Source organism: Equus asinus, chromosome 2 (genome assembly GCF_041296235.1).
Source record: "Equus asinus isolate D_3611 breed Donkey chromosome 2, EquAss-T2T_v2, whole genome shotgun sequence".
In the NCBI taxonomy this organism is placed as follows: domain Eukaryota; kingdom Metazoa; phylum Chordata; class Mammalia; order Perissodactyla; family Equidae; genus Equus; species Equus asinus.
In genome coordinates this window covers 88,776,458-88,801,120 of record NC_091791.1, presented here as the reverse complement: position 1 = coordinate 88,801,120, position 24,663 = coordinate 88,776,458, and the positions used below count along the sequence as shown (strand labels likewise).

Sequence of the window (24,663 nt, the reverse complement as noted above, 5' to 3'; positions counted from 1 at the left end):
TATGGGTCCAACCTTATTTTTTTCACTGGATGACCATCCAGTTGTCCCGACATCATTTCTTAAATAATCCATTTTTGTTTTACAGAGCTGAAATGCCACTTTTGTAATTTATTGAATTTGTGTGTATTTGGGGCCATTTCTGGTCCACTGATCCTTCTGCCTATTTGGAAACCAAACCATCCTGTTTTAATTATTGTATTTTATACTGTGTTTTCTGTTAGGGCTAATTCCCTTTCATTTCTCTTCTGGTTTTTTTTTTTTGTTTGTTTTTTGTTTTTTTGTTTTTTGGCGAGAAAGATGACCCTGAGCTAACATCTGTTGCCAGTCCTCCTCTTTTTGCTTGAGGTAGATTATCGCTGGGCTAACATCTGTGTTACTTGTCTTCTATTTTGTATGTGGGATGCCTCCATGACATGGCTTGATGAGCAGTGTGCAGGTCTGCACCCAGGATCCTAACCCGCAGACCCCAGGCCACTGAAACAGAGCGTGCTAAACCTAACCACTTCACTGCCAGGCCAGCCCCCTCATTTCTTTTTCAGAATCTTCTCTGGCTTTTATCTTGTTAGTTTTATATGAACTTTTAGAATCAACCCTTGTAGTCTAGTTCCCATTTCTGTTGGGGTGAATTAATTTTTTATTTTATTGAGGTAAAATTCACATACAGTGAGATGCACAGACCTTAAGTGTACAGCCAATGAATGTTTACCTCTGTATACACTTGTGTAACCCCAGATCAAACTGTAGAACATTACCGTCGCCCAGAAAGTTTCTTCATGCCGTTTTCAAGTTAATATCTCCTTCTCCCCACCCCCACCTTGATTATCACAAAGATTCAGTTTGCCATTAGGATTTTCTTTTTATTTATGGGGTAATTGACAGCTTTATGGTGTTGTGTCTTTCTAGTCAAGAATATGGAAAACTGAGGGGCTGGCCCCGTGGCCGAGTGGTTAAGTTCGCGCACTCCGCTGCAGGCGGCCCAGTGTTTTGTTGGTTCGAATCCTGGGCGTGGACATGGCACTGCTCATCAGACCACGCTGAGGCGGCGTCCCACATGCCACAACTAGAAGAACCCACAACGAAGAATACGCAACTATGTACCAGGGGGCTTTGGGGAGAAAAAGGGAAAAATAAAAAAAATCTTTAAAAAAAAAAAAAGAATATGGAAAACTGAACCTTTTCATTTCTTCAACTCTTCTTTTGGGTTCCTAATAGAATTTTTAAGTTTTTGCATTAATTTTATATGTTTGTTTTTCTATTACTTATTTTTCTTTCTGTTAGAAATAGCATCTTTTCTTCCATTTTATGTTCTACCTGGTATATAAAAAACTGTTTATTTTGCATATTAGTTAATATTTGTATGTAAATAAACCTCTTTTAAAATTTTCTGATTACTTGTAATCATTCTGTAGTTGAATTTTTTATTTTTCACATATAAATGATGCCATCCTTTTTTTTTTACTGCCTCCCATTTTTACCTCCCCTCTCTCAGCTTTTACACCTCTAGTTTTTTGTCTTATTGCATTGATAGTAGTGATGTTTAAAACATTATGGTTTTCCTCCACAATGTGTAAAACAGGACCCAAAATATCTGTATATCTGCTGAGTATTTAAAAGATACGAATAATAGGTGAAATTGGGGAGATATAATGGGAGTAGTGAGAGTAGTGTGAAGTTTCATCTCTAATGTTAATGTAAATAAACTTGAATTGTTGTTTTCAAAATGTGGAATAGACAAGTTAGTGATCATTTGACAGTGAATGCAGAATTAGTAATTAACTTCCTTGTCTCTGATTTGATAATACATATAGATTGCTGTCTGTGTGTTTAGTATCCAGAGGCAATTCCCAGAAATATAACTTAGTCTGCTCCCTGGAAGCATATAATCAAGGTAGAGGGTTAAGCTATATAGGAGTGAGAAGTGAGTGAATCTGGACAGGAAGGACTTATGCTTAGAAGAATGATATTGGCAAAAATCTTCAGGTCAAGAAAGCATGGGGCTAGGTGAGGGAGTAGGGGAGTGAGTTTGGTTTGGCTGTTGGGTTTAAGGTAGTTCATCCTTATGAAATTATGTGGTAATTGATTGAAGAGACTTGGCTGAAGTTCAGTAGGGATCTCATTGTTTAGTGGAGATTTTGTAGTTTATTTTTTATTTTCAGCCACATCTCCGTGCCCCCCAAAATTTGAGGCAGTTTACTACTCCAGAACTCACACACACATTGCTGAATAAACTAGAAATAAAAAATCAGAACCAAGGGCAAAGAAGATCCAGAATATCCTAATAATTTAATAGCTACTAACTTATTAAGTGCTTATCATATACCAGGCACTGTTCTAGTGCTTTCCATATATTAAATTGTTTAAGCATCACACAGCAACCCTACAAGGTTGGCACTGTTACACTGTTATCTGCATTTTATAGATGAAGAAGCAGGCACAGATAGATTATGTGGGAAATTGTTCGTGACCTTGATGAGTTTTATTAAAGTGAAGAGAAAGAAGCCAGATTGAAGTTGGTTAGAAAACACTGAATGAAAAATTTTTGAAAAGAGTGAATGAGAAATGAGCCAATGCAGACACAGTGTATGAAGACAACTTTTTAAAGACTAGCTGTGAAGTAGAACAGAGAAGTGGGTTGGTAGGTAAAGGAAAATGGGGGATCCAGCGAGTGAAAAGGAGACTGTGGGAAAGGGGATGGGGGGCACAAGTGGAGAGATTGGCCTTTGTTAGAGATCCGGCCTCGGTCAAGCAGGAGGGAATGCAGAGAGCTGTGGCTCTTGGGAGGAAGTGTGGTGGCTGGGAGATGAAGGCCTCTTCTCCTGGCTTTCGTCTCGTGGTTTCTCTTTTCTTCCTCAAGTACGAGATTGGTATGGGCAGAGGGGGACTGGAAATGGGGGAAGTTGGAAGCAGTTTGCCAAGAAGTATTGATTGTTCTTTTACAGTTTGAAATCTTGAATTTAAAGTGCTATCAGTCAGCCTGGTTTTGTGATTCTTTTTCCCCCAGCGTTATTTAACTGGTTAGATACAAGCACAGATAAGGCCCATGGTTGGATTCCTCTGGGGTGAGGTTTTGCCAGATGTGTGAGAGTTCTCCAGAGAGACAGAATCAGTAGGAGATATATATGTAGGTATGTGTATATAAAGACTTTTCAAGGAATTTGCTTACACAGTTATGGGGGCTGACAAATCTAAATGGCAGGAGCTGATCCTGCAGTCTTAAAGCACTATTTCTTCCTCAGGGAAGGCTGTTTTGCTCTTAAGGCCTTTTAACTGATTGGATGAGGCCCATCCACATTATTGAGGATAATCTTACTTAAAGTCGACTGTGAGTGTTAACCACATGTAGAAAATACCTTCACAGCAACACTTAGACTAGTATTTAATTGAGTAACAGGACTGTAGCCCAGCCAAGTTGACACATTAAACTAGGTCAGTATAATAGAAGGAAGAAGGACAAGGGAAATGAGGGCTTTTTAAAGGGAGTGGTTAGAGGAGTGGTGATGAATTGTGAAATCTGACATGAACAAGAAAGGAGCTGAAGTCAGGATGAATAGTAAGGAAGTGGTAACATCAGTGTATTGGAAATTTCAGTCAGAATTGTTGCAGGGGAGGTGGAGTGGGATGAAGTAAGTGAACTAGAAGGGTTGAATGTGGTGGTCAGAGTGCGATGCTTGAAATAGATTTGACAGGTGTAATAGTTTCTGGCAATGATACCACCCAGGCTTGGCCTTGGGAGTGGGCAGCTGACATAGAATTGAGGGAAAAGTGTGTAGATGAGGATGCCAATGAATTAAAGAGGCTGAGGTATTAAAAGGGTCAGTGTGTCTGCATGAATGGTGAAGTGAGCAAATCGTGAGGGGAGTGAGGGTACATACTGTGAACCAGTTGCTAACGTCCTTACTCAATGAGGGAGAACGATAGGGACGGTAGATGATGAGGAGGAACAGTAAAGGTAGTATAAGTGGCCAAGTGTGCTTGTCACCAAGTCAGAATTTCAGAAGGCCCAGTGAAGGACTTAGGAGGGCTCAGGAATTGAGTAAAAGGGAGGATGTACACAGAGTGTGGCCGTGAGAACTCAGGGAATAATAGATGGCCAGGAGGAGTTGGACTTTTTCTGGGATGTGAGGTGTGATGGAACTAATCCTGAGAATAGGAGAACGTGGGTATCAGTTCTCCTGTTAGAGGACTTCATGGCAGTGTTTTTCAAATTGCCAGTCATGACCCATTAGTGGGTTGTGGAATGAATTTAGGACATCACGACTAGTGTTGTATGTTTAAATGAAATGAAATAGAAAATATCAGAGTATATCACAAGTAATAAGGGGCTAAGAATTTAACAGTTTTGTTGAGATTTAATTCACATGCCGTTGCAGTTCTCCTATTTGAAGTATACAATTCAGAGGTTTTTTTTAGCATATTCATAGAGTAATGCAACGAGCACCACAATCTAATTTTAGAACATTTTTGTTACTGTAGAGAGAAACTCCATACTCATTAGTAGTCTCTCCCCATTCCTGTATATTCTTCCAGTCCTGCCCCAAACAACTACTTATCTTCTCCTTTCTGTCTTTGTAGATTTGCTGTTCTGGGCATTTTGTGTAAATGGAATCATACAGTATATAGTTTTTTGTGACTGGCTTATTTCACTTAGCATAGTGTTTTTAAGGTTCATTCATCTTGTAGCATTTGCCAATACTTCATTTCTTTTTATGGTCTAATAATATTCCATTGTACAGATATACCACATTTTGTTTATCTACTCTTCAGTTGATGGGCCTTTGGCTATAATAAGTAATGCTGTCATGAACATTCCTGCACAAGTTTCTGTATGACATAGGTTTTCAGTTTTCTTGGGTGTATAGCCAGGATTGGAATTGCTGGTCACATGGGTAATTCCCCATGTTTAACATTTTGAGGAACTGCCAAACTGTTTTTCAAAGTAACTGCACCATTTTACAGTCCCACCAACAAGATATGAAGGTTCTGGTTTCTCTACATGCCGTCAACTCTTGTTATTGTCTTTCTTTTGATATAGCCATCTTAGTGGGTGTGAAGTAGTATCTCATTGTGGTTTTGATTTGCATTTCTCTGATGGCTGATGATGTTGATCATTGTTTCGTGTGCTTATTGAGCATTCGTATATCTTAGGAGAAATGTTTATTCAGAACCTTTGCCCATTAAAAAAATGGGTTATTAGGGCTAGCCCCTGTGGCCTAGTGGTTAAGTTTAGCGCACTCTGCTTCAGCAGCCTGGGTTTGGTTACTGGGCGAGGACCTACACCACTTGTTAGTGGCCGTGATTTGGCGGCTCACCTCCAAAAAGAGGAAGATTGTGAATCTTGCTTGGCAAAAAAACAAAGAAAAAAGAAAAAAATGGGTTATTTATCTTTTTATTATTAAGTTGTGTTTTTTATGTAGTCTAGATACAAGTCTCTCATCAGATGTGATTTAGAAGTATTTTCTATTTTGCAGGTTGTCTTTTCAATTTCTTTCTTTCTTTTTTTTTGGTGAGGAAGATTGGCCCTGTTGCCATCTTTGCCAACATCTGTTGCCAATCTTCCTCCTTTTGCTTGAGGAAGATTCACTCTGAGCTAACATCTGGGCCATTCTTCCTTGTTTTGTATATGAGATGCTGCCACAGCATGGCTTGATGAGCAGTGTGTAGGTCCGTGTCCAGGATTCAGACCTGTAAACCCTGGGCCACTGAAGCAGAGCATGCAAACCTAACCACTACACCACCAGGCTGGCCCCTTCAATCTTGATAGTATTGTGGCAGCACAAAAGATTTTGATTTTAATGAAATAGAATTTATCTGTTTTTTCTTTGTTGCTTGTGCTTTTGGTGTTGTATGTAAGAAACCATTGCCTGACTCAAGGTCATGAAGATCACTCTGTTTTCTTCTAAGAGTTTTATAGTTTTAGCTCTTACAGTTAGGTCTGTGATCCATTTTGAGTTAATTTTTTTGTGTATGATAGGGAAGGGATCTGACTTTAGTCTTTTGCATATGGATATGCAGTTGTTCTAACACTGTTGAAAATACTGTGCTTTCTTATCAAACTGTCTTGTCATTCTTGTTAAAAAAAGAAAAAAAGAATGTTTTTTTTCTGGACTCTTATTCCATTAATCTATATGTCTATCCTTATGCCAGCCACCCTGTCTTGATTACTATAGCTAAGAATTGTTTTTTGAAATTTGTGTTTCAATTAAATTGAGTGTGCTTATGTATAGATAGACACAGTGTATGTATGCTGTATACATACACTATATAGATGTAGTGTATGTAATGGGTTATGATGTAAAATGCTTGGAAACCTTTGATTTGAGTTCTGGTGGCTCCCTGCAACAGTTCACTCTCGTGGCAGCTTCATGGAGTGTGTTTCCTCTCAGGGAATGGACCAGTAAGGCTATCAGAGGGCATGTCTCTTAGTGTGTGAATCCTTTTAGATTGAGTGACTGGTTTTTCTTACTTTAGTGGGTGAAGTGTTCTCTTTGGGTGTACGTGGACCGAAAGGGAGTAAGGAGGTTTTAGACTAGCTGTAGGAATTCCTAAGGAATCAGTCAGAGATTGATTTAAAGATTAGGAAGTGAAGTATGATTTGGAATTTTAAAGTTAGTAAGGTTTGGTATGGGACCAGTCTTTCTTGACTCTCAATTTTTAAAACAAATTTCTTTGAATATATTAAGCATGTCTATATTGGATAACTTCATTTCATTATCTTGATCCACTGTAGCTATTTTCTTGTAGGTTTTGAGTCACTTAATTTTTTTTTTCTCATGTTGTCTTAGTCTCGTATACCTGGATTTTTTTTTTTTAAAGATTGGCACCTGAGCTAACAAGTGTTGCCAATCTACTTTTTTCCTGTTTTTTCCCCCTGCTTTTTCTCCCCAAGTCCTCCCAGTACATAGTTGTATATTTTAGTTGTGGGTCCTTCTAGTTGTGACATGTGGGATGTCACCTCAGCATGGCCTGACGAGCGGTACCATGTCCACGCTCAGGATCCGAACCAACGAGACCCTGGGCTGCCCAAGCGGAGCTCGTGCACTTAACCACTTGGCCACAGGGCTGGCCCTACCTGGATATTTTTTATTAAGACGTTATATATGAAAAATTATAGATAGAATTTAAAGTTTAGAAATATCTCCTTCCCGAAAGGATTTTTCTTTACAGTCGTGTGCCACATATGACGTTTCCGTCAACAGTGGACAGCATATATGACAGTGGTCCCATAAAATTAGTACCAGATAGCCTAGGTGTGTAGTAGGCTATACCATTTAAGTTTGTGTAAGTGCACTCTGTGATGTTCGCACAATGATGAAGTTGCCTAAGGACTGATTTCTCAGAATGTATCCCATCCTCAAGGGACACATGGCTGTGCTTTTGGTAGCAGGCTAGCTAGTGACACTAGCAATCCTGGATCACCTTAATCCAGTCAGACACTAACATGTTTCAGAACTGGGCTCCAGAGTCTGCAGAGGCTGGTCTAGTGTACGTTTTCTTTACTCCTACGATATGAGTGTTTGGGGTCCCAACATAAAACCAGGGGTATCAGACCCCCATTTCCCTACCCCGGTATTGTGTTGGTCCCTTATCTCCAGTATTTAAACCTCACAGCCTTGTGGATCTTTGAAAAGTTCAGCCCAGCTTCTCAGCCACCTTTATGGAATTGGCACATGCCCCCTGGGAAAAATGGCCCCAGAGGCCCAGCTCACTTCTGAGGATTTCCTTACCCTCCCAGATGTTAGCCTCCATACCTTTTTACTGCCTTGTTAGCACTCTGATGCCCTCAAGGAGGTGTTTTTTGTTTGTTTGTTTCTTTCTAATTTTGCCTGGGCAAGGTGGGGGGGGGGGGGGTCCAGTTTTCTGGTTACTGTCAGTGTTGGTCTGAATTACCTAGTTCACCATTATAAGGGAAAGTAGTTTAACTTGATGAAGGCTTATCTCGTAAGAGTCCCCAATTTGAAATTTTAGTGTACATAGTTTTAGTGTTTCCTTAGGGTGAGATTTTGAGTACCAGGATCATCATATACAATATACATTCATTTTATATGCATAATAGCAATTATTAGAAAAAAGGAAACAGGATTACGAGTAGACAAGGGAGGAAACAAATGGCAGAGAAAACAATATTTTTGCAGAGTTTAGGGGAAAGATACGGTAACATTTTCATGTCTATCAGGAGTCTTAGAAAGGGCAGTCATATATGAAAAGAACTGATGTATTTGTTGGCATGATAATTGTCATAGTTATAAGGCTGTAGAATCCTAGATATTGTGGAAGAGGCATCGAGAATTATCTACTGAGTTATGTTGAGAAACTCCAGGATAGCTTTCTAAGTCATTAAATGGAGGGGTTGACTTTGGGGCTGGCCTTAGGGTTGTGTCTTAGAGCAGTATATGTCTACAGCACAGCCGCTAGTATAGTAAGGGATTGCAGGGAGCTGAGTGCGGTGAAACCCAATGTTAATATAAGATAGAAGAAATGTGACTGACGTTGATTTAGTGTGCTATCTTCATATGTGTATGTGAATTAATTTATGATCTTCATGAGTTCATTTATGTTCTTGACCCTCCAACTAATTCCTATATTTCTGAAATTTCAAAATTGCAAAAGTTTCTGTCAGTCTTCAACCAATGCAATGAAAAGCAAAAATGACCTCTCTTTTGTAGCCCCTTGTTTCTTCTCCTGAAAAAATGAGAGATATTAGAGATGTTCTGTCTTGGGTGATTTTACCAGCAGAGTTTTGGTTCATATTTTAAACTTTTGGAAGATAGGAATTGTTGCTTAAACTGATTCCCTCTCTTTCATGCCCCTACCTTCTTGATGTTTATGCAGTGTATGTGTTATGGGAGACCAGTTTAAAATCCGCATGTTTCTTTGTCACACCTCTCCATAGAATCTTCTATTACTGTTTTCTGGTGCTTTACAACTCATCATTTGACTGGCTTTTTTTTTTTTTTAATGATGTCATTCTTCCACACCACCCCCAACTTTTTACTGAGAATGTTCAAACCTACAGGCAAATTGAAAGAATAGTACAGTGAACACCTATATACCTCTACTGCTTGGGTACAACAATTGTTAACATTTTGTTACATTTGTTTATATCTCTCTTAATACTCTTTTTTTTTCCTGCACTTGACTCCTAAATGCTGCAGCAAGTGTCTGCTAAAATACATTCTCCTAGAAGTGTCATACTTCCAAAAAATGTAAACATTTTAAAAAATTTAATATTTAGTCTGTATTGAAGTTTCTCCACTTGTAGCTGGTTTTCTCAAATCATGGTTCAGTCAAAGTTCAAGTATTACATTTGCTTGTTGTTGGTTTAGACTCTTCTAATGTACTACAGTTGTCCCCACCTCCACTTTTTCCCCCATGCTGTTGACTTTTTGACGAGATGAGGCCGGTTGTCTTGTAGAATGTTCCCACGTTCTGGATTTGTCTGATTGTGTCCTTACGGTATTTAACTTGTATCTCCAGCCACTGTGTTCCCTAAAAACAGAAGCATGGATCTAAAGGCTGGATTATATTTAGGTGTTTTGGCTTAGATGCTCCTGTGTACATTATGTTGATTCATAACACACAGCATATAAAATCAGGTTGTCTGCCTCAAGTGTGGTCGTTTGGTTAAGGTGGTATTTAACAGATCTATTCATTATAAAGATGGGTTTTTTTCCCTCCTGTGCAATTAGCAGTTGATCACTGAAATGATATTTTGGTTTCCTGGAAGTGTTCTGTTTCCCAGCAGCCTTTTGCCTGATGTTTCTAGCATCTGTTGGTGAGCCTTGTGTAAATCAGTTATTTCATTTGGGCTCACAAAATAGTACTTTTTCTAACCCTGTCATCCTTCTGGATCTATTCTAGCCAACTGTTCTCCGTTAAAAAGACCTTTCCTTTGTCAACTGGGATGAACTACAGTTCTTCCAAAAAAGATGAGGTAACTGCTTATTTTCCTTTGATATATCTACTCTTTAACTCTGAAAACTCTTTAAACTCTGAAAATGACTTCAACTCCAAAAGTTCATTACTAGTCTTCTTCAGTGGTGGCAAATAACTTTATTTCTCTCTCTCTCTTTTGATATCACAGAGATTTTTGTTTTTTCAGTGTTTTTATAGTCAGTTTAGTCACTATTCCTTTTTTTAGTCGATTTTACTTTTTATAAATTTTACATGTGCAGAAAAAATGAGAACGTGTTATAGTGTTACCATATATCCTGCACCCAGTTTCTCCTATTATCAACATCCTACTTAGTATGGTACATTTATTACAATTAGTGAACTAATGTAATATTGATACGTTATTATTAACTAAAGTCCATAGTTTATCCAGCTTGCCTTAGTTTTTACCTAATGTCCTTTTTCTGTTCCAGGTATCCCATCTGGGATACTACATTACATTTAGTTGTCATGTCTCCTTAGGATCTTCTTGGCTTTGAGTTTCTCAGATGTTCCTTAAATGTTTTTGATGACCTTGACAGTTTTGAGGAGCACTGGTCAGGTATTTTGTAAGATTTCCCTTTATTGGAATTTGCCTGATGTTTTTCTCGTTTTTAGACTGGGGTTATGGGTTTTGGGGAGGAAGATCCCAGAGGTAAAGTGTCGTTTTCATCACATCCTATCAAGGGTACATGGTGTTAACATAATTTATGACTGTTGATGTTGAGCTTGGTGACCTGGCTGAGGTAGTGCTTGTCAGATTTCTCCACTATAAAGTTAGTCTTACTCCACACCCCTTTCCCTAGTGTGGTATTTGGAAGAAGTCACTATGTGCAGCCCAGACTTAAAGAGTGAGGAGTTATGCTCCCCGTCCTTGAGAGTGGCGTACATAAATTATTTGGAGTCCTTCTGTGTAAGAGATTTGTCTCTTCTCCCACTTACTAATTTATCTAATCATTTATATCACTATAGCTTCATGGATATTTATTTTATTCTTTGGGTTATAATTCAATACTACTTTACTTTGTTGCTCAATTGTTCGCACTTTGGCCACTGAGAGATCTTTCACTTGGCTCCTGTGCCCCTTTGACATACCTCCGTCAAAGTGGGTGTTTTTGTTTTTGAGGACTTCCTTACTACTTTCTGGCACTACAGGTTGCTCCCAGCTCATCTTGTGTATTTTCTGCCTCAGTCCAGAATCAGCCACTTCTCCAAGGAACCCTTTTTCCTTTTATTGGAGAATGGTGTTAGAAACCAAGATCTGGGTGCTAGCTGTGCTTGTTGCTACTGGGATGTGGTTTCTTTTAGGCACCCTCAGCAGACAAAGCAAAGAAAGGAATGTGTCCGTATTAATAGACATGTCCATAATTATTTTTCTGTGTAACCGTCTGTGTCTATATTAAGCTAAGTATGAGTTTTTAGTCTTCAGCTCTAACCCGTTAACCACGTGGATCATTCTGGCGTTCTCCCCCTACTGAAAGTAAATTTCCTCCAACAGTGAGAAACCTGCCTCCCACCATATGTGATCCATTTACTTAATTGTTCAATTCCAGTATGTATACATGACATCTAGCAGTATCAGAATTGCTAACCCATACCCAAATGGAAACTGTATCAACTAAGAGGTTGGTTTTGTTGATTCCTTGGAAATTTCAACATACATAATCATGTCGTCTGCAAACAAAAAGTTGTGTTTCTTCTTTCAAATTTTTATTTTCTTTTGTCATCTTACTGCAATAGCTAGAGCTTCCAGTATGGTATCGCATAGGAGTGGTGAGAGCAGACGTCCTTGCCTTGTTCCTGAGCTTAGAGGAAAAGTATCCGGTTTCTCACCATTAGGTATAATGTTAACTGTGGGGTGTTTTATGGGGTTTTTTTGGGTAAATTTTCTTTATCAAATTGAGGAAATTCTCCCGTTTCCGGTTTGCTGAGAATTTTTATCATGAATGGGCGTTAGATGTTGTTGAATGCTTTTTCTTTTTCCATTGATATGATCGTGTGATTTTTCTTCTTTAGCTTGTTGGTGGTGGCTTACATTAATAGATTTTAGAACCAGCCTTGCATACCCAGAATAAATCGCCCTTGGTTGTGGTTTAGAAATCTTTTTATACGTTGTTAGATTTGATTGCTAATATTTTGTTGAGGATTTTTGCATCTGTGTTCATGAGAGATACTGTTCTGTAGCTTTCCTTTCTCGTGGTATCTTTATCTGATTTTGGTATTAGATAATGCTGCCCTCAGAGAATGAGTTAGGGAGTGCTTCTGGAAGAGATTGTAGAGAATTGCTGTCATTTTTTTTTCCCTTAAATCTTTGGTAGAATTCACCAGTGAAACCATTTGGACTCGGTGCTTTCAGTTTGGGAAGGTTAATAACTATTGATTCAGTTTCTTTAATAGATATAGGCCTATTCAGATTATCTGTTTCTCTTTGTCTGAATTTTGGTAGATTGTGTCTTTGACAGAATTGGTCCATTTCATCTTAGTTACCAAATTTGTGAGTATAGGATTTCCCATAATATTCCTTTATTATATACTTACCATCACTAGTGATGACCCCCCCTTCTTTTATTAGGAATTTGTGTCTTCTCTCTTTTTTTCCTTGCTTAGTCTGGCTAGAGGTTTATCAATTTTTTATTTTCAGAAAAACAGCTTTCCTTTTTGATTTTTTTCTATTTTCCTGTTTTCAATTTTATTGATTTCTGCTCTAATTCCTATTATTTTTTTCCTTCTGCTTGCGTTAGGTGTCATTATTCTCTTTGATGCTCAGATTGTCCCATATTTGGCCATTGGGGCTTTCTCAAGGTGACTGCTCTATCATTTTGATCTGACCTGGTTGGTTGTTGAGTACTTCCTTGTTTTGTGGCAGAACAAGATGTCTGTGTTTCAAATTTTACTTACCCTGCTTCATCCTGGAATGTTCCATTTCTTTAGGAAGTTGATTTCAGTCTTAATTTTACATGATAGTTCATTTCTTTCATTCAAAGTTTGAAGAGGTTTGCCACACAGGATCAGCCTTTTTGCTTCTCTTTGGTAGTCTACAGAGCAACTGAGGCCTCCTGTCCGTGCTAGAATTTAATGTATCCTTCCTTATAAAAACAGAACATTTTCTTGTTCAGTTTACGTGGGCATAAAGACATGTGAAATTACACATAGCCGCACTTCTGTGAAGTCCCTGAAAGTGATTTGTACTTGGGCAGTTTGGACTTCTGCTGTGTTAAGAGAGAATCGAACCCCACATGGCTCTCTATACCTTTTTTAAAAGCTAGAAAATTGAGTTTGCAGTATTCTGGATTATCTGATTTGGTTTTTCTGCATCTCTACAATTATTTCATCATTTAAGTATTTGAACTTTAGGGTTTTTGTTTCTTTTTCTTTAACAAATATTTATTATGTGCCAGAACTTTATAAATATTAACACATTTAATCCTTCTGTCAACCTTGTAGGTAGATATTATTTATTATTCTACCCTCTCTTCCATTTTATAGATGTGGAAACTGAGGCAGATGAAGTATTAGTTACTCAAGGTGGTAGGGCTGAATCTGAATCCAGATAATCTGCCCCCGAGTTTGAGTTTTCACCGCTGCTTTGTGCCACCTGTCCTCTGCTGGTTAAGGGGAAGGGTGGTTTGTGAGTCAGCATCATGTTCTTCCCTTCTCTTCATGTTAATTACGGTGTAATGGGTGGCACTTGTGCTACCATAATGGCTTGCTGTGGCATTGCAGGCACTGGTTATTTAAGCCGTAGAGTTTTGAGATCCCAAATTGGGAGAATTCAGAGCCTCATATTTCATTGCTTTTGAGTTATTGGCCCCTTGCTGCAGTTCTTTTTGGCCAGAAGACATTTTCATGAATAGTGATAATCTCCAAAAAGATTGAGGCCTCCTTTGAAAAAAAAGTTTATTAAATGCATATGAATTTTAAAGTACTGTATTCTGTGATGATATAAGAGCAGAGGAGAATAAGTGAAAATACTTCAGAAAGTACAGAGAGCTAAATATTTGTAGCAAGTTTATTAGTGTATGTAGTTCCTGCTGGCACTGTATAAGAAGGATCATTATTTTATGAGAAGAATATACTTTACGGGAAATCTTAGATTCTTGGATCAGAATTCTAAGTTTCAGTTCTTTGATATGTTAACACGGGGTCCACTGCATCCTATTTCCTGGTGTAGTTTTCTTATTCTCTGCCTCCTTGTCCTTACTAAGCCCTGCGGGTTCCCTAAAGTCAGGGCATACTCTTTTTGAAAAGAATGTTATCCAGTCTTAATGAGAGGAAGAGAATAGTGGAAAACATTTTTTTATTTATTTTTAAAAAATTAAGTGCAAATAGCTATATAATATGGGGAAAATAAAATAAAGATAAAAAGATAAAAACTACCCTTAATCTTGCTAATAATATTTTGACATATTTTTTCCATGTATTTTGTGCATGTGTGAGACATACGTGTGACGTTTATAAGGGATCCAAAAGTAGTATTAGCAGATATTAATTGGGGACTAGAGTAGTGATGACTGCTTTGATTTGATTAGGGATGAAGCCTAAAAAAATGGATTTTGCTTAAAAGAAACGTGTCCTTAAAGTAAGAATTTTTATAAAATAAGAGAAGATTTGTAGCATTGATTGTACCTTAGCAGTGGAAAATATAGAAGGGGTTTCAAGGGTTCTATGAAGTCAAAACTGTTTTCATAGTAATACTAAGATGTTATTTGCCTTTTTCATGCTTGTTCTCAAGAGTTTTCCAGAGGCCATGTGACCTGACCTGTGATGTGGCAAGAGTGAATGCAGAAGCATCTAAGAGAACCCATCTGTCTGGAATTAAGCCAGGTAGGAAAGGGATTGATAAAAATATAGAGCAGTGGCACTCTTCTCACTAAAGTTTTAAAAAAATAGTTATTTTCCATCAAAATGCTAGTTATAAGTTTATTTTAAAATAAGCTTAAAATTTTTTAAATGCTCGGTTTTTAATAGCTAATATAGTAAATATTGATAGGCATAATCCACATAAATAAAAGTACTTTGGGATCCTCAATAATTTTAGAGTATAAAGGGATCCTGAGACCAAAAAGTTTAAGAGCTGTTGCATTATACGATATCAAAAAATCATTAGTTAATGTCACTATCTAGCTTATCAGAAAAATCTTGGGAAGCTTCCAAGGTTCACAGGGACAGGTATACATTTACCAGAATTTTAATTTTCACTTGAAAAATTTGAATTTTATTATTGGCAGTAAATATTGTCATTTATTTTCCTTGAAGTAATAAGCTTACTTTGTTAATTTTCAAGAAAATGTCTTCCAAATACTACCCTAGTCCAAATAATAGTAAATGATGTTCCGTGAAAAAGTGGCTCACAACTCAAATAGTTAGAGTGCTTTTCTTTGAGACAACAGTTAGTTTTCAGTATGCAGCAGAAGTGCTTACTGTGTCCTTCCCATTTCATCATACAGATAATTTGGAATAGTCCTCTTTTATACTACATCAGAATTCAACAATTTAAATGCAATGTGAGATCTGAAACTGTATAAATAAGTTTTTCATGCCTTGTTATATTAAAATCCATTGGTCTATCTTAACATTTAAATGAATCTTTTGCCCACACAAAATACTGATGCAGTGAGGTGTGCAGATCTTTTAAATGTTGATTTAAAAGCAGGCAGTTAAATGTTGATTTATTTTATTATACCGACATAGTGTGTTATGAGACTCAGAGGGCCATCACCAAAAGCCCATCTGTGTCAAGTATTTGAGAGTCGAAATTTATACAACTAATAGTTTTTGGGGAAAAAAAGCAGTAAAATTCTTATCTCTAGCCAGACTGATCAATACGAAAAAAGAGAAGTGAGAAATTGTCAATTTCTAGAGTGAAAGAGGGACATGACAACATATCCTACAGACTAAGGAAATGAAATAAACAAGTATATACTAATAGTTAAACAACTTAGATGAAACAGACAGGTTCTTTTTAAAGATGTGTATCACCCAGACTGACATAACAAGAAAGCTGTGTATTTATTAGGGAAATTGAATTTGTAATGAAAAACTTTCCCTCAGGCTCTGTGGCATCACTGGGGAACACTAATTCACGGGGGCCACTATTGCTTAAGTGGTGATTCTCAAAGTCTTTGGTCTTAGGATGTCTTTACACTCCTGCTAATTATTGAGGATCTCAAAGAGGTTTTCTTTATGTAGGCAATAGCTGTTGAAATTTACCTTATAAGAAGTTAAAATTAACTTTTAAAAAATATTTATCAGTTTATTTACAAAATAAACCAATTACAAGTTAACATAACTTTTTTATGAAAAATAACTATTTTCCATAAGAAAAATAATATGGTCTGTTGTGATATCACAGGTCTCTGAACCTCTGGGAAACTCCTGTACATTTTTGAGAGAATGAAAGAGAAAAAGGCTAATGATGTGCATTTCTGGATTGACAGTTTTGTCTTTCAACACTTTGAAGTTGTAGTTTTCCTTGTCTCTGACTTGCACGGTTTCAGAACAGAAGCCTGTGGTCATTTTTCTCCCCGTTTCTGAATGAGTTCTGGGAATCGTTCGTCTTTCAGCTCCCTGGCAGTTGTCCTTTGCTTTGGACTTGTGGAGTTTTCCTCATACATGTGTAGACTGGTGTTCAAACGAAGACTCACGAGGACTCGCTGGTGATTTCTGGACCTCTTTCTCCTCTGAGTGGCTCTCTTCTCTCTACCCCACCTTCAAGATTCCAGACACCTTTGCCTTCCTGATCTGGCTCCTCAACTCAGTGAAGCTGCCATGCTGGGTTTGCTGTGGGCCTTGCTGCACTGTGGTCTGGAAAAGGCCCCCAGGCAGGATGGCAGGGCAGTTACAGGGCTTACCTAATTTGTTTTCCTCTTTTCAGGGGTTGCAGACCTCGTCTCTCTGTTGTCCAGTGTCTGATAACAGTATCATATTTTCTCCACTTTCTAGTTACTGAAAGAGGGTCAGTCTGTTTCCACTACTCCACCATGCCAGAAGCAGAAGTTGGCTTTATTAATTTTTATTTTTAGAGTTGCTTCAAGAACTATTGTTTTAAAAGAACTGAACTATATTTAATATATAATGGGTGATGCTTGACAAAGGGGTATGTTTTTCTTTAGAAAAATCAAAAAGCTGTGGATCTGGGTTAAAACCTGTTAACAGCCTCAGCACCAAATGGAAAAAGTAAAGAAAGAAAGCTTAGGCAGCTTCTAGGACATTCTTAATTTTAGTAATAGATCCCATTTTTCAGTTGTTATTTGACAAATATTATTTTGTATTTTCTGTATGCCAGGCACTATGCTTAGGCTTTCAGGCTAGAGAGTGAATAAAACAAGCATCCTCTGCCTTCTTGGAGTTTATAGTATAGTGGAGAAGAGAATTAATCACAAAAATAAGTGAACAGTTAGAACTCTGATAAAAACAGTGAAGGAGAAGAACGTGATGTCATGAAAGTGTTTCAGGACACCCAGTTTAGATTGGAGAGTCAGGGAAAGATCTGAGAAGGTGGCAGCTGAGCTGAAATTTGAGATTTGAGAGATGAGCAGGAGCTCAATGGTAAGGAGAGGAAGTAGGCTGAGCAGAAGTTGTGCAGAGAAATCTAGACTGAGAGAACGTATATGCAGAAGCTATCAGGAGAGAGTCTTGCATAGTCCAAAGAACTGAGGGAAGGCTAATATGGAGTTTGGAGAGCAGAGTACCATTTGCCGAGACAAGGAACGCTGGAAGAGGACCAGGTTTAGTTTTTGGAGATGTTGAATTGGAGGTGCCTTTGGAACATCCAAATGGAAATACCATGGAGGCGATTGGGTTTGAAATCAGAGGAGAGATCCGAGTTGAAAATAGAAAGTACAGATTTGGATCTGTTGTATCAATGTGGTAATTGCTGTGGCTGTGAATAAAATTAACCAGAGCAAAGGAATATAGAAAAAGAAGAGAAATCCTAGCCTTTGAAGAATTCCCTTTTTTAAATGTCCAGGTAGGGAAGATGATACCCGGCCCTGGTGGTCTAGTGTTTAAAATTCAGCTCTCTCACTCCTGCAACCTGGGTTCATTTCCTGATCAGGAAACCACACCACACATCTGTTGACTGTCATACGGGGGCAGCTGCGTGTTGCTATGATGCTGAAAGCTGTGCCACCAGTATCTCGAATACCAGCAGGGTCACCCGTGGTACACAGGTTTCAGCAGAGCTTCTAGACCAAAACAGACTAGGAAGAAGGGCCTGGCCACCCATTTCCAGAAAAATGGTCATGAAAACTCTATGAATAGCAGTGGAGCATTGTCTGATATAGTGCAGGAAGGTGAGAGGATGGTACAAAAAGACCAGGCGGAGTTCTGCTCTGCTGTACACGGGGTTGCTGGGAGTTGCAGTTGACTCAGTGGTACTAACAACAAAGAGAAGATGATGAATCATTAAAGAAGGCGAAGAATTGATTTCAGCAAACCAGGACAGTGAGTTATTAAAGAAGCTACAAGGTATTAGTATTCTATGGCTGCTTTAACAAATTACCACAAACTTAGTGGCTTGAACCAACAGAAATTTGTATTCTCTCATAGTTCTGGAGGTCAGAAATCTGAAATCAGTATTATTGGACTGAAATCAAGGTGTTGGCAGGCCCATGCTCCCTCTAAAGGCTCTTCCAGCTTCTGGTGGCTGCCAGCATTCCTCAACTTGTGGCCACACCACTCAGTCACTACCTCTGTGGTCACACTGCTGCCTCCTTTTCTGTGTGTCTCATCTCCTTCTGCCTTATAAGGACATTTGTGATGGCATTTAGGGTCCACCTGTATAAATCTCACCTCGAGATCCATTACATCTACCAAAACTTTACACTGTCCTGTTTAGCCACACAGCACTTCTCACCCCAAATATGTGGTTTTCCCCTCGTACCAACCAGTTCTCCAACTCTCCAGACAGCAACTGGGTGTCCTACAATTTAATGCTGATGCTAACTACTGGAGTTAGTGCAGCCTCACAAGATAAGGGCTCAGTCCCATGAGATTGCCCCTACTTCAGATGCCAATTGCAAGTCTGGGCCACCGATACTTCTGACCAAATGGCTGTGAAGTTGGGGTGGGGGTCGTTTCACAGCCCCTTCCTTCAGCTTTGATAATTTGCTAGAAAAGGCTCACAGAACTCAGAAAAGCACTTTACCTATTACTGGTTTATTGTAAAGGGTGCAGCTCAGGAACAGCCAGATGGAAGAGATGCAGAGGACAAGGCATGGGGAGGAGGGGTGTGCAGAACTCCCATGCCCTCTCCAGGTGCATTACCCTCCCAGCTCCTCAGTGTGTTCACCAACCCAGAAGCTCTCTGAACTCCGTTTTAGGGTTTTTGTGGAGGTTTCATTCTGAAGGTGTGGTTGATTAAATCGTTGGCCATTGGTGATTAACTCAGTCTCCCTGGAGGTTGGAGGGTGGGGCTGAAAGTTCCAACCCTCTAATCATGCTTTGTTCTTTCTGGCAGCCAGCACCCGTCCTCAAGCTACCTATGGGCCCCCCAGCCACAAGTCATCTCATTAGCACGTGAAAGACACTCTTACCACTCCAGAGATCCCAAGAGTTTTAGGAGCTGTGTGCCAGGAACCAGGGACTAAATCAAATATGTATTTCTTATTGGGTTGCATTCAACATATGACATTCACAGGTTCCCAGAACTAGAACCTGATATCTTTAGGAGAGCATTTTTCAGTCTATCACACAAGGGAAGAGAATGCTTCAAGGATTCAAGTAATCAACTATGTCAGGTACTTCTGAAAGATTAACTTAAATGTGGATTGAAAAAATGTGCCATTGGTAGTCTCAGAGACCTGCTGATGGAGGCAGAAGCCAGATTGAAGAGTGTTAAGTGTATAGGGTGTTTGACAGCCAGAAGTTGCAAGTATTCTTGTTTGATATCTTCTCTTGTGTGAAAAGAAGGATATGTTGTGGATTAGAAGTTGGAAGAGAATGGAGAAAATTTGAAATAAATGTAGAGAATGGAAAGCAATTTTAACAGAGAAAAAAGTGTTATTGTACACTCATTGAAGTTGATCGTGACATGATAGTTGTATCTATCTGTTCTGTTGTGTTAAACTTTTTCTGTTTGCCCTTGAGCATAAGTATGGAAAAATCAGATGGCAGGATTCATCTGGGCTTGGGATTTGTAAGACAGGACTGTAAGGAGCTTAGGGTATTCATAAGAGTATTTTTAATAGGATGGAGTATGGAATTTAAGTTGCCTAAGATAATAAATGAATATGGTAAAAGGAAGATAGATGGGGAGAAGGTAGAAAGTTAAGGTACTAGAAGGCTGTCTGGCATCAAAGAATGTTCATAGTGAGGGTGGTTTATAAGCAAGCTACCAGGAGAAGAGATTGTGGTTAGAGTGGGGTACCTGAACTATGTTTTCTACAAGTGGGTCGGTTTCAATTGATGACTAGATCCAGGTAGTGACTGTGGGAATAGGTGGCTAGGGTTAGGTGGAAAGGTAGGTTACTGTAGATGAGGATGTCAAAGAATTGAACTGTCATAGTTCTGGAGAGTTTGGTCTCAGGGATGTTGATGTCACCCAGGATAATAGCAGGGCTTAGGGTAAGGGAAAGACTCCAACTAGATGTGAAAGTCCTCAGTGCATGTAGGGGGTGACTGGGAGGCTGATAGATCATAGCAACAAAGAGGGCACTTGGTGTTATAGCCGAGTAACATGAGCTTCAAAGGAGCAAGTTTTTCTGTGTGTGTCTTATAAGAGAGTTTGGGAATGATGTTAGCAGAAAGGAACAAGCCATATATCTATGCCACCATTTGAGAGAGCAGTTTGAGAAGTGGTGTTCTGAGACAAGATTTCATTCAAGGCAAAGAAGCAAATCACATGCTTTGAAGAAAGATTGAGGTTATAGGGGAATTTAGAGCTGCAGTTTCTAGAGGCTCTGGAAAGGTTTGGGAGTGTTGAGTAGAGGCCTTGGTTAAGGTCAGGGAGGTGTAAAACTCTGGGGGGGCTGATGGTGGGCCTTTAGTTGGGCATTAAGGTGTTTGTTTTTTTGATAAAATGAAGAATGAGAGCCATGATAAATTCTGTCTCTTTTCTTTGAGATGGTGGGCACTAGCCCAAGTTCCCAAAATAATGGACTGAGTTGACCTGACATGAAAGCTTCAGTTGATTGCAGTCTTGACTTGCCTCACAAGGCAGGCACTGCAGCTTTTGTAGGTTTTTGTTTCTGCTGTTTTCAAGAGAAGACAGTAGAGGAGGTCAGGGAGCCAGAAGTGAAGGAAACAGAGAAAAGATGATAGTACCATGCATAAAAATATATGGAAATGTTTGCTATAAATTTATCAGTTACAAACCTAGACTGTTTGATTTGTGGTTTGTAGTATTTGAATCCAAGACTGATTACCCTCTGAACATGGCACATTTCTGGTATACCCCCAGTCTCTTCCATTTAGCTAGCATACATTTAAGAAATGCAAATTAAATCATTAGTAAAATAGAGCAATATCAGAGTAGATAAAGATCAAGCTCCTAATTGTGGGTTCTCTCAGTGACCAAAGATAATTAAGAAGCAGCTATAGTTGGTCACCTTTGAAACTTATAATTATGAGTAGATATGGTTCAGATGAAGCTTAGAAAGTTTAGGGTAACAGATTTGCTTCTCTGTATACATTTTTAAAACTGCACAGATTTTCTGAGCTACTTTTGAGTTTACAGATTCTGGTACTATTTATAACACCCTGTTGTCTTTATTCCTAAAGAGCTACCCCTGTTTAAGATTGTTGCCAGATTGACCATCTGCTGTTTTTCCCACTAGTCATTAGTTTTTCATCATGTACTTAACCAAAGCAATCCCTCTGTTCATTACTGCTTTGGGGAGTTTCACGGCAGGTCACTGTGCAGAAGCTGATTAATATCTTGTTAGTGACCATTCTCCAGCATCCATTTCTCAGCTGGCAGACTGTTTGCTTATTGCTAGGATCTCATTGTTGATATATTCTCCAGCCTCACACTGCTGCAAGAAGAATCTTCCAGGTTAATTTAAGTTCAAAATATATTTGTGAAATATCTTCTATAAACCAGACAGTGTGCTAAGTACTTTGGGAAACTTTTAAAAAATTTTCTGCCCTCCAAATGCCTCCAGTCCATGGAGAGAGAGCGTGTATGTAAATATGCCAAAATGATGTAGTTATAATTGCTCTGAGACAAGTAAAGTTAAAATGCAGTAGGAGTTCAGGAATTCTAGGCAAGATTGTGATATGATCATGCATGTCTGTCTGTTTTCCGCTGTGCCCACTGAAATCCAGATAGAGTCTGAAAACAAAATCTAGGTAGATACTTTCTTAAGGAAAATCATCTAAAACAAAGTGATACAGAAGGGTTAAAAACAATTCATGAATTTTTTTTTAAAGCTTATGAAATTATAAAGGAAATCAAGAATAATGTATCAGATGTGGTAGAATTCTAGGCATAAAACATTAAACAGAACAGAAAGGGTCTTTTTTTTAATGGATAGATCATAGTGGGAGACTTTACCATACTTATCTCTGAGAGTAAAGTGTGCAGAGAATAAACAAGACCATAGGAAATATTAGAGATTTAGATAAACTTGTTCAGAATGTCCAGTTTCAGGGCTTGATCCAATATTTCTGTGAATTTATGTCCTTATGGTTGACTCTCTCTCTTAATTGCTGGGTTTCTTCTCAGTTTGGCTTTGAGTCAGCCGGGATACAAGCCTTGGGTTCTTTATTATTTTCTGCTAGAAAACCAATCCTAAATATTTTGTGAAATGAGTAAAATTACCAAGTGTTTGTAGAGTCATATGAATGAAATGAATTAGAAACATTTCTTTGAGTCCAAGATCTGATTTTTTTAACACACACACCTAGACACCCCACATTCCAACACATAGACACACACCTCTCCCTACCAAGCCTAACCCTGAGAAAAATCTAAATGTAAACTTGAATGATGCAGCATAGACTTCCGTTTCTGAAAAAGTTGAATAGATATACTTTTCCCTTTTCCTCTTGCTGAGTACAGCTAAAAGCCCTGAACATTATGTGTACAACAAATACAAGACTCTGAAAAGTGGAGAGAAGGTGGGTTGGCTTAGGACCTCAGCATCCAAATAGCATGATGGTAGAAATCCTGGGTTTTCTTATTGCTTTATATATTCTAGAATGGGTGTGGAGAAGCTGGCAACCCAGAAATGTTGGGTACAAACAAAAGCCCCAAGAAAAGTCTGTCATCTTTAGTCAAGGACCAAGAAGGGGATAGCCTAGAAACTTTTAGACAGTAACCACTCCACTCCAGCCAAATACACAGAAAAAATAACCCTGATTAGCAAAAGCCAAATGGGGACCTGGGTTTTCACCCTCTTCAGGCATAACAAGGCAATCCTTCCCCCAGTGGTGTTAGTGGAGGTGATGTGGGGAGCAATAAAAGCATACTCCTTCCAGCCGGAGCCGTGTTAGTGAGGATCCTAAACTCTCAGCTTCACCCAGTATAACGAGGAGTGCCACCTTCCCTTCTCCACCACCTGTGGTCAACACAAACCTAGGGAGGAACCTGCACTTCTCCCCCTGCCAGATAATATGCTGTGTGCTTCCGCCACCAGAGCAGTGTCTGCTACAACAGAATATTTAAAATCCAGAGTCTCATAACATAGTACTCCAAATATCCAGGTTTCAATTGAAAATACCTTCTATCAAAAACCAGAAATGTCTCAACTTGAATTAGAAAAGACAATTAATACATACCACACCAAGATACACAGATGTCAGAATTAACTGACAAGGATTTTAAAGCAGCATCAGGAAAATGTTTCACCAAGCAATTACAAACACACTTGGAACAAATGAAAAATAGAAATTCTCAACAAAGATAGAGTAAATCTCAGGAACTTCGATGAAATGAATCAGTTGCTCAGAAAGCACAAGCTACCACAGCTCACACGGTATGATCTAATTTGAACAACCCTGTAACTATTAAGGAAATTAAATTTGTAATTTTAAAATGAAAACCACACTGAGGTGGTTTCACTGGAGGATTCTACCAAATGCTTGAAGAGGAATTCACACTTTTTCTACACAATCTCTACCAGGAAATAACGAGATGAAGGAACCCTTCCAAATTTGTTTTGTGAAACTGGTATTAACCTTGCTACCGAACTGAGACAAAGACAGTATGAAAAAAAGAAAACTATACACCAATATCCGTTATAAGTATAGATGCAAAAATTCCTTAGCAAAATATAAGTAAATACAATTCAGCAATATATGAAAAATTATACATTGTGACCAAGGGGACTTCATTCCAGGGATGCAGGTTTGGCTCAGTATTTGGAAATCAGTCAGTGTAATCACACACATTAACAGGATAATGAAGAAAACACAAGATCATATCAGTTGTGGCAAAAAGGCATTTGACAAAGTTGAACCATTCATGACTAAAACTCTCAGAAAACTAGAAATAGGGGAGAACTTCCTCAACTTGATAAAGAACATGTACAGAAAACATAGAGTTAACATTATACTTGATGAAAGAATGAATGTGTTCCCTCTATGATTGGGAGCGACATGGCAAGGATGCCCATTCTCACTACTCTTATTCAGCATGGTATTGGAAGTTACAGCCAGCACAATAAGGCAAGGAAAAAGAAGGCATACAGACTGGAGAAGGAGAAATGAAACTGTTTATATTTGCCTATAGTATGATCGTATGTGTAGAAAATCCCAAGTAATTTGCAAAAAAACGTGTAGAACTAATAA

General features: G+C 38.6%; 1 protein-coding gene across 22 annotated transcripts in view; it reads left to right on the top strand.

The window, feature by feature from the left end:
- Positions 1-24,663, top strand: part of MAPK8 (mitogen-activated protein kinase 8) — a 100,077-nt gene that overhangs the window by 7,972 nt on the left and 67,442 nt on the right. For 8 of the 22 annotated variants that reach the window (XM_070493462.1, XM_070493495.1, XM_044759563.2 and 5 more), the window contains exon 2: positions 14,663-14,754. The exons of 6 other annotated variants lie outside the window; for them this stretch is intronic. The gene's annotated coding sequence lies outside the window, so the exon portion shown is untranslated. Of the gene's footprint in view, positions 1-9,858; positions 9,932-14,662; positions 14,755-24,663 lie in introns of all 22 variants that reach the window. 8 more of the 22 variants (XM_070493470.1, XM_044759553.2, XM_044759535.2 and 5 more) reach the window with 3 other exon arrangements.